General features: G+C 31.9%; 1 protein-coding gene and 1 long non-coding RNA gene across 11 annotated transcripts in view; one reads left to right on the top strand and one right to left on the bottom strand.

Moving 5' to 3' along the window:
* The window catches only part of LOC118184298 (protein O-mannosyl-transferase TMTC2-like), a 797990-nt gene that overhangs the window by 376849 nt on the left and 404988 nt on the right, over positions 1-16153 (bottom strand). The window lies entirely within an intron of this gene.
* LOC118185825 (uncharacterized) overlaps positions 1-16153 on the top strand; it is a 149809-nt gene that overhangs the window by 18196 nt on the left and 115460 nt on the right. The window contains exon 2 of one of the 8 annotated variants that reach the window (XR_004757655.2): positions 14284-14430. The exons of the other annotated variants lie outside the window; for them this stretch is intronic. This is a non-coding gene — a long non-coding RNA (uncharacterized LOC118185825). The remainder of the gene's footprint in view (positions 1-14283; positions 14431-16153) is intronic. 8 annotated transcript variants of the gene reach the window in all.

Genomic DNA, 16153 nt, shown 5'->3' with positions numbered 1-16153 from the left:
AAATATATATATATATATATGTTTCTCGCACTGCGATAAAGCAACGGACCTAGACCTAGAGCCATCAAATTTTGAATAACGTGTGCCTTCACTCAGATATGGGCATCTGGGAGCCCAAATTTGGAATTTGCTATTTTTTATTACCTTTTTCATACTTTGTAAAGCATTTATGCGTTTTTGATTAAGAGAGTCAGCGATTTCAAGGTGAGCGAGGGCAATACTGCACGGGGGGGAGGAACACATTTTTATCTCCAGCGCGCGAGACTGTGCATCGGAAATTCTAAAGGTATGCTCTTTTAAATATTATGTGGTATGCTGCTGAATTGAATTTTATGGTTTAAGTGCGAAGAACATATTTAATAAATAAAGATAACACAAAACGGTAAAAAAAAAAAAAAAAAAAAAGGCCCCTTTGAAAGTAATATAAAATCTGAAGGCTTTCAGACCCTTTTTTTTTTTTAATTTTTTTTATTCCTTTTATTTAACTTAAATATCATTTACGCCGAATGTGATAGGGGAGATATAGCTTCAAACGTTTGGCAAAAATCAATATGATTTTTCTTTAGAAATATAGAAAGAATGTATTCTATAGTTAATGAAGGGGGTGCTTGTTTAAGAACGCTCCCGCTTTCATAAAAATAAAAACACATAAGCGATTGTACGTTCATAAGTTTCTAAAATTATTGAGTATATTTTATATAATATCACAGAAAAAGAATTCAAATGTCAACTGTGATTAGAAAGACAATGCTTTTTATATATTCGGGCTACCCCCCCCAATCAAAAATAACCTCACGAAGAAATTATTTTATTTACTTAACCTGTCTATCAGGTAAGTTGATTTGTAACAGGATGTATTTAAACTCTCAACTGGTAAGTTTTCAGCATCGTAGTTATGCTCATTTCATAAGTGCCTTCATTCCTCCTCTATGTATATGTAGAAGCACCACCCACATTTTGAAGTGAACTCATATTTCATTTGCCTGCGGAGCAGTATTTCAAGCCACATAAACGCTGTCGTGGAAATACATGGTATTCTTTTAGCTCACTCACGATCTTTTGATCATCAGTGGAAATTAATGGTTCCAGGAAAGAAATTCGGGTTTTATATCGTGAGGTCTTATGACCGCTCCTTAATATGGCCTCTTAGATTTTTCGATTCTTTCCGTCTTAATATTGTTTTTTTATTCTTTTTATTTTCCAGATTATCTCCACCAATGCATATCCTCAAGATTCTCATTTAAGACACGTAAAACGCTAAGAATATTTGATATCAATAAACTGGTGAACTATAAAAGACATACTGAACGTACTTGGAATAATTAGCGAATGCTAGTCCCGTTCAGCAAATATGTTGTATTTTATCAATAACGTAGGCATAAATATCAGAGAAGGTTGGTTCTCTGTGATCTCAGATTAAAAAAGAAAAAAGAAAAGAAAAAGAAAGAAAGAAAAGGGCAAAAAAAGGAAAATCTGAAGAAGAGCAAAACTACTATATGGGTAAATGTTTAAATTCGAGATTTTACAAAGTTATTTGATATTAATGCTCAGCACGCAATATTAACTAGCACTTATATCATATTTTGAACTGCATGGGAAAACAAATATTGAATATAAACTGGAACAAACGAAAAATTAGAGAAAAAATTCCCAGTCGTACATGAAATCAGCAACTACTAAATTAGTAATCAGATTAAGATATATTTTGTAAATAATATTCAAATTATAAAAGAACTTGATTACATATTTTTTAAAAAAATACTCGTTTCATTTGCCTCATTTGGGAAATAATGCGGTAGCAAAAAAGTACATTTCAAACTGGGTTAAATGGTTTTAAAAATTAATCAAACCTCACACCGACAACGCAAAATAGCACTTTATAAGTAATTTTTGTGTGGCTGATAGGATATTTCATAATTTCAATTACATTATATTACGTAATTTTATTCTGTGTTTTAACTTAAAAATTGCAAACGCTATGCTGAATAGCTAGTGGTTAGTTAGTGATTCAAGAAAGCCGAATGATAAGCATCAAGAATACTTTCTGATGATAAATCATTTTCGGAAATATGTCTCAGTTAGTTATCTGTGAATGCATTTTGGTATTAGAGAACATCTGGAAGTCTCAAAACTTGCAGCATCTTCGGTTATAATAAAGAAACTTTTCGCGTTTAGAAAGTGGAACATGTCGTTGAATATGAAGAATTGTGAGAAATGGCGTGAGACTGGGAAAACTGAAGCAAGTCATACACTGACACAGATCTGTGAAACCTAAATGTAGCCAAATACCGCAAAGGGAGTGAGAAAAACTTTAGAGGTCTTTAATTCCAACCATAAACAAATTAATTCAAATCAGAATCATGCTCTTATCACTTCTATTCTTTTCCCTTAAATTTTGTTCTAAATGTAAGAAGATCTTATTTTTGAGTAATTATGGTATTTCAAGCTTTTACGTTTTGTTCATTAAAGGTAAAATGCAAACTCATGATTTTGTTTTGAACAACAAATCATAAAATCAATTAACCAAATTAAATAAAGATTAAAGATTTCTTCTAAAACTTCATAATTAATAGAAAAGTAAGCTGCAGGAAAAGAGATATCTTTCAGTACCTCCCCCCTCACCGGAAAAGAAAGGGAAAATTTATCAAATATCAAATAACAATTAAATGAACTTGTCTTATAAAAGTTTTTAATTGTAAAATGAATTAATTAATGTCTTATGAAATTAATGTCTTATAAAAGTTTTTAATTGTAAATGAAAGCTTTACTTTTGTTTACTATAAATAGATGAAAATTTATTATTACCGAATAATATGTTAAGTCAGATTGTTATAATTATTTACAGATAAAAAAAAAAAAAGAGTTCCTAGCATATACCATATTATCAAAGCATTGCTGGAAACGGCAAGAAGTTGCATATCCATTATAATTCTGAATGGAACATTAATAGAGGGAATTTTAATTCGCTGTCTGTGGTCAGTCATAGATTTTCTAGCGACCACTGATTATCTTTTTATCCATTATAATTCTGAATGGAACATTAATAGAGGGAATTTTAATTCGCTGCCTGTGGTCAGTCAGGTTTTCTAGCAACCACTGATTATCTTTTTATCCATTATAATTCTGAACGGAACACTAATAGAGGGAATTTTAATTCGCTATCTGTGGTCAGTCATAGATTTTCTAGCAACCACTGATTATCGTTTTATCCATTATAATTCTGAATGGAACATTAATAGAGGGAATTTTAATTCGCTGTCTGTGGTCAGTCATAGATTTTATAGCGACCACTGATTATCTTTTTATCCATTATAATTCTGAATGAAACATTAATAGAAGGAATTCTAATTTGCTGTCTGTGGTCAGTCATAGATTTTATAGCGACCACTGATTATCTTTTTATCCATTATAATTATGAATGGAGAATTAATAGAGGGAATTTTAATTCGCTGTCTGTGGTCAGTCATATATTTTATAGCGTCTACAGATTATCTTTTTATGCACGTGAATTACGTTCATGCTCCTAAGCTTTGCACAGTTTCTTGTTTTTTTGGGGGGGAAAATGCAACTTATTGAGTTTTCATGTTAATGGTGTACGGCACGTTTAGTAACTTTTTAGAGTGTGGTTTTCAGACTTTATTTCTCAGTCCCATTCTCACATAGCGTTTACACACTGCATTTAAGAATTCCCTTAAATTGTAAAACATCGAGAACAGTAACTGATTTCTGCAATTATATTTAAGCCAGTCAGTTAAAATAATGAGTCAATTAAGATCACTGTAATTGTTAAAGTATTCATTTATACATTTTCTGCACATTTAGCTCATGAATCCTGTTCTGGTAATTTTGAAAATAGCTTAGGTTACATTAATTTTGGCATTATTAGTGCCCATACTGAACAATGTGAGATGCCATATTGCTTAAATCTGCCCCTGGTTTTACTCAACATTCAGACTTATTTCAATACTAATTTTACTTTGGTTCCTTTTTGTTAAACCACTGCTAATATTTTGTGCTCTTTCTTAGAAAGTTGAGCAGTGAAACCACTTTAATGTCTTCCCTCCTCTTCCATTTTAACACGAAATATGCTTTAAAAGGGAAGAATCTAAACAGCTGCCTGAGATACAGCCGAAAGCTTTCGCGTGAGTGACGTAAATAACTCAAGAGTTTAATTTGTAGAAAACTCGGTATGAATTTAAATAGCATCTTTTAAAGGCTCAGCTTTTATTTTTTCCCTCGTTCAGTAACACAATTTGCTCAATTCGGAGAAAAGCGCTAAATACGTCTGTTGAAATTCAAAATCCTCGCACATTCACTGTAAATGAGAACGGAGAAACGAGTAATATGTTCTATGCACGTATGCACTAAGCCTAAAGTAATTCGGCGCTTTTTCATCTTGATTGCGAAAATTTCAGTGAGTTTTTTTTCCCTTTAGTTTCAGTTGAATTCGGAGGGGTGGGAAGTACCATGAGATATACTGAGTTTAAAAGCTGTTACCCCTTTGCGGCACAGTGTGTCCGGTCTGGACAAACCTAAAAACTTCCTTCTGTACGCACAGAAAAATTAAATGAAAAAGGATCTGATTACTCTGAACCTTCTTTATTTATAGTAGACGGCAGATCAACAGAAACCAGTCCATATATTTTAGCCATGCTTAGTTTTTTAAGACCATCATTTTTCAAAGAAATCTTCCAGATTATTTTAGGGTATAAAAAGAATTGTTTGAAAAGAAATTTCTAAGTTATTTTTTTGGCTGTAGGCTAATCTCCTTATTCTATATTGGTTTTAAATTTTTACCTTGAAATCTTGCCTAAAATCAAACGGCGAACCTTAGGTGTGGCCAGACCGGGCTCACCGATAATGACAACTGAGAGTCTGTATTCTTTGTTTCTCTGCATCTCATCGGTCAGTTCATTGACAACAATGCTCGTTTCAGTACTCTTTTCGAAGCTCTATTCAAGCAGTGTGCTTGAATTCAAGCAGTGCACTTTGGGAACACCCACAGAATTAAACGATAAGTGCTATCTTCACTAAATTTTACTTGTGTACTCCTCTAGGCCTAATTAGACTGCCTACCATTTTTTTTTATCAAAACTCCAACTTTTTAGTTCTTTTTGTGTAGTCCAGTAGTTTACTCCAGAGTAAAGACTGGCCTGTTGCCTTGCTTTACCACTCTTCGAGGTGTAACATCGGTTATCCATATTGTGACACCTGCGTAACTTTCTGGGACATAAAAAGGTTAAATGACAGATGAGTTCTATCATTTTCCAATAAATGAGCAAACAAGAATCACAAGCAAGGATACAATCATTCGGGGAAAGAAAAATATGTCTAAACATGGCATGGGTTGATCTAACTTTTATCTTCCAGGAGGAAAATATCCTTGCCATCACACTTAAAATTGATATTATATCGTTTCTTAGTGTTCGGAATAACAAGACTTCAGAAGTTTAGACAGTAGTCAAATGTCAATTGTACTGAAATACACTGAATGGTGCTAAAATTGATTCACCATCTGAATGGGTACTGTAGACTACGGTACTCATGACTACTGCAGAGACATTAGGTTTCGAAGCATGAAACATGAAAAATGAGCAAAGCCCTCGCCGGGACTCGAACCTCGGACTTCTTAAATACGCGCCGAGTGTGCTGGCCATTACACCATGAAGGCATGTTAAGAAGGCGGGAGAAATATCTTATAAGAGAATCGATGAAATTTTAAAAAAAGTCATTACAAATTCAGTATTTGTCTGCGTTCTCATAACTTAGTAATCCGTTTCAGTTTCTTAATTCATTAAATCTCTTTTGACAGTTTTGATTAGATCGCAGTAATAATCGAGACAATTATCAATTTTTATTTGATAATAGTAATAATAATCGAGCACACTTTATGCACTGATTTTTCTTCTTTTATTCTAAATTTCTGATCTACTGTAAGCTTACATTTTCTTGAAAGAACAGATATTCTTTACTATCGAAGGTTTACATTTTCTTGAAAGATGTCTGGGAAGACACAGATTCAAAAGGACAGTTTAGTTAACCTTTAGATTTTGGTAAACATTAAAATGAAACCTTACAGTAGCCTACTTTCCATTACACTCTCTTCATATTCTCAATTTCTCAGTTATTCTAAATGCTAAAGTTATAAATGGAGCATTATATTAAACAATTATATTTCCTTGCAGTTTCTTAAGTAAACATGATTATTGTGGAATACACTTCCAATGTCTAATTACAGAACTAGCGCTAATTGACTCTGTGTGTGTCGAGATCAAAACAGCATACTTCTTTTATCCCTTCTTTTAATTTTAATGACATTTTCTAGACAGAATAATGAGGAGTGCTAACGGTTCTGATATTCTAGGAAAATTTATATGTTTGCGATGGATAGAGTGTAGAGTCACTCGGTTGTTATTTTGATGCTGGAGACGTGAAAAATGAGCAATGTCCTCGCCGGGACTCGAACCTAACCTCTCGATTACGTGCCGAGTGTTCTACCGTAACACCCCAAACGCATACAGAAAGGAGGGAGAAAATACCTTTTATGTTCCCCGTTTTAAAGGACTGGGGATCCAAGCCAAATCCTGTTGGTGAAGAATCATCCTACACCACCTTTTAGTTCGGGCGCCATTGGAGAGTAATTTTAGAATTTTTCGAAACAAGGAAATCGAAGAAATCCGCAGTGTCCTCGCCGAGACTCGAACCCATGACTCTCGAATACGCGCCGAGTGTGCTACCGTTACACTACGAAGGCATACAGAAGAGAAGGGAGACAATACGGTTAGGTAAAACCTGTTGGCATAAAAACATTTCGCTTGGTTAACGGCAATAGAAGAAAAGATAGATAGCATCCCGTGAGATATGTCGATCAATCATAAGCGGATGTGTTGGATAAAATCATACTGTCGCCACAACTGCGACATATGACAGATACAATCATCTGCCACTTATCCCTTATCCATTTATTATTCTTAATGCAATAAATAAAATAAAGATAAGCAAGAAGCTGAATATACATGCTGTGCGTTAGCAAATTTTTAAACTAAAAAAGAACTCTGCTAGGAGATTAAATTTACAATAAAATAGAATAAAAACCAACACCATTCTTTACTTAGTTGAAGTATCAAACTATAAGTACTATAAGTATATCAAACTATAATGCAATTAAAATTAATTTACTATGGACAACTTTTAATCTTGGTTATAGTAAATTAATTTAATATGATGTATAACAGATGCCTCTACAGATATCAAGTTAAGTCTGCCTCTGAATTCCATTCATTTTTTTTAATATATGAAATTTGAAATTCCTTTAAGGATTGTTAATTCACTATTTTAGCACTGATTTTAACCTCTAATTTAAGATTATCTCATAACTGGCTTAGTACCCAAAAATTAAATAATTTACTATCAAATATTTCGGAGACATAATTCTATTCTAGAACAGGAAATACAGATTTGGTAAAAAATAAAACTTAAGTAAAAGATATAATTTAAAAGAAAAAATGAAAATATAAACTTCAGCTACTCATTACAAACTAATTTCTTATTGAAAGCTAAACACATTAGTTAGACTGATTGCGTTGATAAACGGGGTTACTGACAAATTTAAGCACAAATCTTAGTGAAAATCACTAGTAATGAAATAAAAACCTTTGCCACCGGAATTTTTTATATAATTTAATAACAACATCATTTAGAGCTTATTCACAAAATGTTATAGATAATGACTTCAGTTAGTTATAATTTTTACATAAATTCGCCTCATTAAAATCAAATACATCTTTCGATAATCATTAATAAAAGAGTCGTAGAAACTAAAGTCCGACATAGTATTAAGTTTTTCTTTTTTTTTTTTTTCCTTCTTTATTTTGGTTGAAAAATATGAGACAATGAAGCATACGTCTAACTGCAAAATTTAAAAGAAGTAGTTTCTCTCACATTTATATTTTGCATATGATAACTATTCCTTGACATACATAGTTTAAGAAGAATTTTAAATTTAATATTTTCTTCTGAAGTTATAATTAAAGATGGCGCATTAGGTAATATAACTAGATTGTTACAAAAATTATCATATAAATTTTATGAAGTACTTACAAACAAAGATGTAACAGATCTTCTAGGGAAAAAAATACATACCTAAAAGAAAAGGAAAACTGTTAGTTGCTTGACATTAAGAAATGATGTAATTCATGATATAATAATCTCAGCGCACTTATTTTAACAGAAAATATATCTTAAGTAGTAAACAAAGACGTCTTAAAAGGAGTTTATTTACACAGTACTTTCAAATTAAGTAGTTTTCCCTTATTCATTGTGTGTTATTATAAAACAAGAAAGAATAAAATTATATTAAAATAGCTTTTCCAACTAAAGAATGTTTTATCTTTCTCTTTACTTTTTTTATCTTTCTCTTTACTAACTAAAGAATGTTTTCTCTTTAAAAAAAATGCTTTACAGCGCTTAAAGAAATTAGTGGTTACAATTACTGATATTAAATAACAGAGTAAATATATACTTTTATATTTCTTCAAATGAATATCAGAAATATAAATAAAAAGAGAAATTATTATCATCAATACTGTTTTCTTACAATATTATAAATATTTAATTATTAATACGTAAGAAAATAATAAATACTATGTTGTGCATATTGCTTATTTAGCACAAGTGTCAATATAAATAAAATAAATTCCTTCTAGCTATGTAGAAGCAATAATTTCAGTATGTGCCACAATAAGGCTGATGAATAAGATTTCATCCTAATTTTATGAGAAATAATGAAATAAAGGCAGCAAAATTATATTATTGCAAATATTGGAGACTTTTGGTATTTTGTTCCTCATCAGACACTCGTATTTCTTCTCTTTGTTTGATGATTAATAAAGTACAATGAGGTTGAAAAATTGTCGAATTTCTGGTTATAATGTAATTGTCAGCTTCATTTCGGGAGTTCTGAGTTTATAATCTACTTGTAACGCACAATCTGTAAAGAGTTCATCTGGATATAAATTAGCACACTCACACTGAAATAATTTAATTAATTAGACTGAAATAATTTAGTCCATAAAGCCTTGATTAATGTTTAAAACTTTTTAAGTAACACCGAAAAAAATATTTCAGTAATTTTCTCATTGCTAGAATTATATACTCCTACCAACATTTTTTGCCACGTCTTTCTTCTTCCTTTTCCTGCACTTCTTTTTGACATGGGAATTATATCTTGCTTTAATAGAAAACCCCTTTTTTAAGATAGTGGTATTTAAGCTCCGCCTTCCGTGTTCACATTCGTACTATTTTCTCTTAACTCTTTCTTTTTCTTTATTTTTTTCTCCCTTAACCGGAACTAAAAAGCGAAGCGGAAAAGAAATTGCATGAAGTCGATAATTCACTGCAATTATCAGAAGGATAAAAGGCAAGCAAAGCTGCAATTTTCCAACCGCGCCACTATACAGGAGCACGTCGAGCGTGATAATGGTATGTAGAATGCTATGGTGGTGAATCCCTGCTGAGTTGAACACTTTATTTGCTTCTGAGCCACCGCATTCCAGGTATCATCGATAGAAATGGTGTTAATAATTAAGAAGGAGAGGAAAGGCAAAATATCAAATATTTAGCCTGCCAAATATTTATTGCACTTCTCACAATAAAGTTATGGATAAACAAAAACACAAAAATCAAAAGATACTTAATTGCATTTATGTTTATGATTATAAGTTCTGTGGTGTATTCTGTTGAGAAATTTGAATTTTTTTGCTAAATTCATAACATTATCCGTTGTATGTTTCAGGAATTAAAATTTACTGAAGAGCTGCTGCTGCAAATATTACTCTAAAGGGGTACTTTTATCTATATTCAGTTAATTAAAATAATTTGTTAATACTTCCTACTTTACCGCTTGCTCATTTCACAGAAGATTTATATTCCTTTTTCAATTTATCATTATGATGTTAACTAGCTCCTTACTTTGCCGCTGAAACAGGGCAGAACATTTCGTTTACTTTCAGATATGGAGACAAGCTGACATAGTAATTATTCAACATACCTTAAGGTACAATATTCAAATTAAAGATGCACACAGAGAGATTTGTGAAATCAAACATTTGTTTAATTCAACAAAGTTCAGCGGAAATAATGTAGATCTTCCTCAGAACTCATACTAGTTACTAGGCAACGCCAGTACTTCCTAGCTCCTAAGCATCCAGTAGGGAAAGTTATACAACAACCACAGATTACTAACATTCCCCCCCCCGCATAGATACTTCGCAAATTGGAACACGTTTAAGACTCTACGGTCGGAGAAGCAAGATATAATCATTAAATATACAGCACTGAGGCGGAGAACAGATGGTTCAGACCTTTACCGAGCTTGGAGGTCCACATCTGGGATTTATTAAGAGGCCTCGCAGCCCCGGTATGGTTCCTCGCCTTCCTAGTGCAAGAGAAACGTAATTTACTGTTTGCGTCTGTCAAAAGTACATTCAACGGATGTGGAACCATGTTCCAGAGCGAAGGAAAATATGTTCTCAACTGACTTTATTTCTCATTCAAGATATATTTTCTCTGCCCTCTTTGCTGCGGTGCATGTTCAATTTTTCGTTTCCAGATGCAGTTTCCAAGGTAACGGAGAACTCGAAGCCGGGGATTGGGTCATAATGTTTCTGGAAAATTTCAAATCGAGGTGTCTGAAAGTACAAAGGAAGTTGATATACGTTTTTTGATTTTTGAAATAGGAAATCAATTTTAATATATGTTTCACTTACCGCAAAACAGGAGTGTATATGTTTTGAAACATCAAGATTTTAGGCAACTGACGAAATGATCTCCCCTGTGCTCGACAAAATAGCTGAGTATTGAAATTGTGGCTCACATTACTTATAAATATCCTCTAAGGAAACTTTAAATTCACTCTGATAATTTGAACAGGCATTAAGAATAAATGAAATAAATACATATGTACATATATTTCTACGAAGCTATTCTTGTCATTAAAGACAACTTGTTCTTGTCCCAAAATGGAGAAAATTCAGGATCTTATCAAAGACGAAAAGGTCAAAATTATCACATACAGAATTTTCGATGCTAATTTTCTTTTCAGAATGTATGTCTTCTGTATTAAATTGATTGATGAAATTATAAAATAACATGCTATTTTTATCTTCAACGTTTAAAACTTGAGCCAATATAAGGAAATAGGAACTAATACGAACTATATGAATAATTATTTATGAAACTGGGTGATTTATTTTGAAGTTCATATGTTACACTATTTTTAGGACAATTTTGTTTCATTTTTGCTGGGCAGAAAAATTAAAACGTTTTACTTTCAATATTTAACTTCAATTAAAGGGAGTCAGCTCCTAAACAGATGGTGAAGAAATGAAGTAGAAAAACTGTTCAATCTTAAGAAAGAAACTTTTAGAGCATGTATTTGTAATATGATTAATGTTTATATAATAAAAATGATTAATGTTTATATAATAAATATACAATAAAATATAAAATATATAATTTCTTGCAACCTGAAATTATTCTTGAAATGCAAATGGCAAGATAAAACGTGGATTGCATACTCGGATTTACAATTAAACATTTTAGATAAGCGATTGTTTACGACACACATTTTGTAAAACAAAGCTGTTTCATGATTAGTAAGCAGAAATCCATAAATTCTGTGCTGCAACGCTCTCACCATCGTTACTTAAAATCGTTAAACTGAGCAAAATCTGATGTTATTGAAATAGTCTGAACTTTCTTTGATTATTTTTGCAACACTTTTTATATTTATTCACATAGCATATTTAAAAATTCTCCCATGAAACGTGTTTAAGACGAAAAAATTTATCCTAAATGTTTTTCTGTCTTAAACACTAAGCAGCGGAATCTACAAGAATCATAACATTACTGTGACTTACAATTCTATAAACTTAATATTAAGATTTCATGAATTATGTTTTCGGTAATTTTCCTGGTGCTGCTACTAATAGCACTCACATTATTTGGTTTCATCACCTAACAGGTACATAATATAGAAACGTGTGAATAGTCTTCTGGAAATAAATAAATAATACAAAAAGTGAAAGAACAGAAAAGACAAAAAGCGATAATGCAAACTTTCATTTGTATGCAGAAATAACATGGCCCAATGAACATAGCGCTACTCTTAATTAAATTTAAATCATAGTTGAGTGAGATTTTAAATGAAAATTATCCCAATGAAATATTTAACATAAATCTCCTATTATATCTAGTTTTCTGTAAAGTTCTTACTTCCCTTAATTGAATTTTTTATGATAATTAGGTATGGTATTTTAATATTCAATTTTAGTATTTTAATATTCAGTTTTTATTACTCGTAAATGTAATTTTGTTTATTATTTGTGTTCAAACATCTTTGTTAACAATTTTATTTTACCTTTCGTAAATATTGTTGACAAAATTCAATCTGTAAATCATTTTCGACGCAAAACTAGAGCACAGGAATCATGGCACAAGTTTTGACTATGATTTAATACAAGTTTGCTTTAGAGAGAATGATATTGTTTATTCACGCAATGAATTCCAATATAATGAGCAATATTTTTGGTCCAAAATTTCTGGACTTTTTAATATACTTTGTTTTAAAGCTTAATTTACTTATTGCAACGTTCTAAAAATATTTTAAGAAAAGCCCCAAATTGTATAAAATATATAATTAGCCTAATTATCTTCTCTAAAATTTCCACAACAATGTATATAATGTTTTGAATAAAGTTTGATCAATACCTTTAATGACAGTTCCAGTTGCCACTCCGTATGTCTAATGCATTCAGAAAGCATACGTATCTCACAGAGCTGGAGAAGCCATTTTGACAAGTGGAGTGGCTAAATATTTGAAGGCAAGTAGTTACCTTACCTTCAAAGTGAATTTCATTAATGATTGGAGAGTTACCGGTGGCGGTACGATTAGATTATATTTACTTCAATCAGATAACACTGACGATATCAGGAACGATATAGGGGAATGCGTTAAACTGCATTCTCTGTGGAGTTAGCAGATAATCGTGTTAGAACTCCATGCCCAGAAACGCTTTGAACTGATAAGAATGACAGAGTAGTACTGAAAGAGCTACATCTTGAACAGCATAACTTCTGTAGGTTACCTGTAAATTTCATTTTCTTGCAAAAGTATTATTAAACAGGTCTGTAACTAGTCCATGCCATGACTGATAAATATTCAAAATTAATCTCAAGTTTTCATAAGATATATCCATTATCAATTTTCTGAAGTTCTTAGACTCACCAATGAAACAGAGTGGGGAATGATTCTTTTAACCATCCAAATTTAAAATAATGATAAAAATAAGTAGTCTTGTTTAATTGCTTAAATAAGTTGCAAATGTTGCTGCAGAGTAATCATTCCGAACACAAATGAGTGTTATACGATTACAGACATAACGAATTACTACGTCATTTTACTCCTAATAATCAACGTTTATTGAAAATATGTTTATTTGCTTTTTTCTTAACCGAATACAGCAAAATGTTGCTTGTCTCTGAGGAAAGATGCTTTTGCGGATGACATTGTGCAGAAAACTGGATTTTATTCATCACATATTGCAAAAAACATAAAATATGTTTAAAAAATCTATCTATATTTTAACATTAATGTTTTTATGAACAGTTTAATACTTATTGCAAAAATTACCGAAAATATTTTATATTATGTGGGCAACAGTACAACATATTTGAATTGCCGTAATCATAATGTGCAATTTATATTAAAAATTACTAATGCTCATCAAATAAATATTAATACTACTACTATTACTTAGTGGCAATTAATTCTTAGTGACACTACCCATGTTAATTTTCTTTGAATATCCGTAGCTAAGTATTTTATCGCAAATACTTCTTTACTTCATTGTTTCCATTTAAACTTCATTGTTCTATATCGTGTTTAGCACAGGGTTTTGTAGCCAGTGAGGAATTTCACGATCTTGGGTGGGGTTGCTCGTTTTCATATATGTAGACTCAATATGAAAAAAGACACTCCCTTGCAAAAAACAACTAAGATTCGGTTGAAACCACGAGAACATAAACGACTGAAGACATACTAAAAATATTATCTATATGTATCTGCTGCGAAATCCTTTCTTATTCATGTATATTAAGTATACTAACAATTCATATATTGATAAATAAATAATCAAAAATATTGATTAAATATAGTAACCAATAAATTTACAACATATTTCTAAAATGCATAATGTTTCAATCTTTTTTCTGTCTATTATTTAGTATGCACCAATTACTTGGGGAGAAACTTGTTAAGGAACGACATTCTGATAGGTGACGAGAATGGGAGCATGAACCGATGAAAACTGAGATCCACTGGTTTAGTTATTTAAAAGAAGAGAAGAAGCTTTTTCAGTCTTAGCGTTTAAGGTTAGACTATTATTTTTATTACATCGGATTTAAAATAAAATAATTAGATTTCATTCTCATAATGGTCAATTTACATGATCGAAACAAATTTTTTCGTTGCTTATGGAAATTTCACTTCTAAAATCAGAGCTATGAAGGCAGTGCTCATAACTACGTATCAGAAATTATCGCAATATGATCAGCTTGTAGAGACATTAGGTATTTTTTTTGGAAGCAGGCAAGATTAAGAATATGCAACGCCTTCGCCGAGATTCGAACCGCGGATCTCTGGAATACCGGCCCAGCGTGCACCAGGAAGGTATGCTAGGAAGGCGGGGGAAATACCTTATATACTGTACATAAACGGCGACTGGGATTTTTAGGGGACCCAATCGCCAAATCCTGAGTGAGGATTATCTAACACCCTTTTAGTTTATCTAACACCCTTTATTTTACTAGAAATAAGCTGCTTCTAGTCACTCAATTTATAATGTTATGATCAATTTTTACATGCAAATAACAATGTGCTGCTAGACAATAATGTAATTTCTGAAAATTAGTTAATACAAAAAATACGTTACAGCACATAATGAATCGTCAAAATTGAGCTGTTAAAGTTTCAGCACAACTTAAACAGTACTTAAATGTAAGCTTTGTAAACAATTTTATAGTTCTTAATTAATTCTGATAGTAAACAGATTATGTTTACAAAAATGATTTGTAACGTGGGAACATCCCGCCTGTTTCTAATGCAGTATATAATGTCCTGAAACATGTTGCCTGTACCCACTACAATAGATAACATCTTCAAAATATGCACCTGCACAAATATGTATTTCGCAATGTATATCATGTAATTCAATCCCTTTTACTTGAGCTAATTTAACGCTGAAAGGTAGGAGTACCGTTGATGCCGCCGCCGGTGGCAGTACTTATACTGCTCACTGGAGTCACATTTTCCATCACGACTCGAGGAATGATGCCAGAATGTTGTTAGTTTTCTAGTTGGTGTGTGGGGCTAATACCTGCTTACTTAGGGTAAATATTAGGTGGCCCCCTCACTTCTAACATAGCATAACATCCTTTTAGTTCGTGCGCCATTGTAGAGACATTAGGATTTTTTGGAAGCAAGAGAGAATGAAAAATTAGCAACCGCCTTCGCCGGGAATCGAACCAATCGCCGGAAATCAAATCAACCCGAGAGTTTTCACGTGGAATACATGTATTAGCCTTCTGTATTTGTGTGAACTGTTTTAAGGAGATAAAATTACAATTTCTGTTTTGGGCATGATGCGATAAATCCTTTATTGTTCAAATACAAATTATTATCTTTAAGCATAAATGTCGATTTTGAGAAATAAATGTCATACGAGTAACAAAAGTCATACTTTAAAATTATCTAAAATTCTATTCTAAAACTGTGAGTACATTTAAAATCTCATTCGGAAGGAATTTAAGTAACTGCTAGGCAACATTAATAAAACGACGCACTGGGAAAATATTTTGAAAAGACGCAACTGTTGCACTCAGTAAATTTTCGAATCACTCAAGATCAAAAGTAACCCGGGTAACGGTATATGTCGAAAGTAATTATCTTTTGGGAATATTTTATGCGAGTGGTATAAGTAGTCAAATTCTGGGAAACGGATCAAAGGGTCTCGAATGCATACAGCATTACATTTTTGTTTAATTTTCCTCCCGTCTCATATACTGCGTGGTAATTATACAATCTCCCTGGAGTGCG

This window comes from Stegodyphus dumicola, chromosome X1, assembly GCF_044657685.1.
Source record: "Stegodyphus dumicola isolate Sdum_Otavi_A_Nest chromosome X1, ASM4465768v1".
NCBI lineage: Eukaryota > Metazoa > Arthropoda > Arachnida > Araneae > Eresidae > Stegodyphus > Stegodyphus dumicola.
Note: the sequence above shows the minus strand (reverse complement) of the source record. Positions and strands in the feature narration are given on the sequence as shown.